Source organism: Giraffa tippelskirchi, chromosome X (assembly GCF_054371585.1).
Source record: "Giraffa tippelskirchi isolate mGirTip1 chromosome X, T2T-mGirTip1v1.2.pri, whole genome shotgun sequence".
Lineage (NCBI taxonomy): Eukaryota > Metazoa > Chordata > Mammalia > Artiodactyla > Giraffidae > Giraffa > Giraffa tippelskirchi.
In genome coordinates, this window is record NC_137289.1 from 60,532,665 (window position 1) to 60,535,458 (window position 2,794).

Genomic DNA, 2,794 nt, shown 5'->3' on the forward strand with positions numbered 1-2,794 from the left:
TTTGTGAAGGTCTTATTCTAAAAACTGATGAAGATTTTTGAAAAGAAAAATCCCATCCCCATTGCTTTTCTTCAAAATAGTGCTCAATTTTTATTCCCAAATAAAAACTACAGCTGTTTGAAAGTAGTTTTCTTCTCTCTTTTTCCCAGCCAGTTCTAAATCTCCTAGTACCACTCCCCTACCCCTTCTCTGGTAAAAATGAAAAACAAATGAAAATCGTGCAAGTGATCATAGTAAATAAAATTATTTGCTTTGTGACATACTGTCTTTGTATATAATCTACAGGCTACAGAAACTGTATTCCATTGTAGCAATTTAGATACGTGGGATTAGTCCTCAGCAAAATTATGAAGTAAGCAAAATTGGTTTTGGCTCTCTCCTTACCCTCAGCCTTTCAACCTGTAGTGCCTTGACCCCACAGTGTCCTGTGGATGCTTTCCTTTAACATATTCATTTGTTTCTCCATTAATGTTTTTGGTTCCTTTTACTTATGGCCAAGTTCGTCAGAGAAATAATCTCACAGACATACAGAAATGCGTCTTCATTTGTTAATGTTTTACCACTTCCAAGTAATATTTGCATTTAACAGAGATTTTGAGAGGGAGCAACTTAATACAAAAGGGATGGCTTTAATAACAGGGATTCTAGACGTTGCAACGTATTACAATGTGTGGCCAATATTGACAACTGCCTCCCCGTGTTTGTCATTTCTTTCTCAGTAACAGAATCATGATTTCATTTGGTGTGATTATGCGCCCAGAACAAAGACTATTACCAGTCTCCTTTGAAGCTATATTTGACCATGTGGCTAAGTTCAGGCTGACAACATGTAAACCACCAAAGTCTCCCTAAGAGGTAGAGGGTGGCCTTTTGTCCTGACCTGGCTTCCCTGGTATCTCAGCTGGTAAAGAATCCACCTGCAATGCAGGAGGCCCTGGTTCAATTCCTGGGTTGGGCAGATCTGCTGGAGAAGGGATAAGCTACCTACTCCAGTATTCTTGGGCTTCCTTGGTGGCTCAGCTGTTAAAGAATCTGCCTGCAATGCAGAAGACCTGGGTTCGATCCCTGGGTTGGGAAGATCCCCTGGAGAAGGGAACGGCTACCCAATCCAGTATTCTGGCCTGGAGAATTCCATGGACTGTAGGTCCAGTCAGTTCAGTCCCTCAGTCGTGTCTGACTCTTTGCGACCCCATGGACTGCAGCATGCCAGGCCTCCCTGTCCATCACCAACTCCCGGAGTTTACACAAACTCATGTCCATTGAGTCGGTGATGCCATCCAACCATCTCATCCTCTGTCATCCCCTTCTCCTCCCACCTCCAATCTTTGCCAGCATCAGGGTCTTTTCAAATGAGTCAGCTCTTCACATCAAGTGGCCAAAGTATTGGAGTTTCAGCTTCAACATCAGTCCTTCCAATGAACAACAACAACCAGGACTGATCTCCTTTAGGACTCCGGGGGATCTTCCCAACCCAGGAATCGAACCGGGGTCTCCTGCATTGCAGGTGGATTCTTTACCAACTGAGCTATCAGGGAAGCCCTTGATTTAGCATAACCAAAACATCACAAGCTATTAGTGGGAACATAGGGGTTTAAATCACAGCGGTACATCAAACAGACACACAGGGCTAGAGCAACACTGCTGTGAAGAGGCAAGCCTGCCCCAAGGGATAGATTTCAGTGGACACAGTGAATTTTTGGTCAGCATGCCACAAGGGCCCCTTTGCAAAATAAGCTCAAATCCCTGTGTTTTATTTGTAGCTAGCCACATTGCTGCTTTTTACTGCCTACTTCAACAACTCAACCATAGCTAGGGCCTGGACCCTAAATCCCTTACCTTTGGCAAGTGTCTTATTCTTGGCCCACTGATGACTGATGTGGGTTTGAGCCTGAACTGTATTTCAGTAGCCAACATCTATGTAAGACCAGCGGAAATACTGCTGTCTGTGGAAATTTCAGAATGGCAAATGAAAGCATCAGCAGGGAAGGATAAATATAAATAATATATTCATATCACTGTTAGACAGAGCTCATCTCAGAACTATGGACTCGCTGATTTTTATTTGTTTATTTGTTTTGGTTGAGGGATTTATTTTGGTTTGGCTGTTTTCCCTTGGTTCAATGTGCTTTTCTCTTTCTGAGCCTTTTTAGCAGGGACAATAGGTCCCAGTGTCAAATAAGCGATTAAAACAAAAAATAGGCAAATGGGAGTGTGTGTGTGTGCATGTGTGTGTGTGCACGTGTGTGTGTGTGTGTGTGTTAGTCGCTCAGTCGTGTCCGACTTTTTACTACCTCGTGGACTGTGGCCCACCAGTCTCCTCTGTCCATGGGATTCTCCAGGCAAGAATACTGGAGTGGTAGCCATTCTCTTCTCCAGGGGATCTTCCCAACCCAGGGATCGAACCCAAGTCTCCTGCATGCAGGCAGATTCTTTACTCTCTGAGCCACCAGAGAAGCCAGGTAAATGGGAGCCAAATATCAAAGCAGTAAGTGTTCAAGTGACTATTCACTCATTAAGCTACAAATATCAGAATTGACCATTAATCTGAATTGCAGTCCTTGGGTAAGTAGTTTTCATGCAAGTTAATTAAAGATACCAGAGGAGACTTAGAAGCAGGATTTTGGAATGAGCCACAAACAATATTTTTTTGTGTATACTTTCATACCTGGTTTTAAGTATGGAGCCACTTTTCTTTCTTGTTAGGGAACAGCCTGTTGTCAGCAAAATTAAGTCCTGGAATGAAACTTCTTCAAAAAAAGAAAGCCAAAATGAAATCATTTTTAAGAGTATAAAT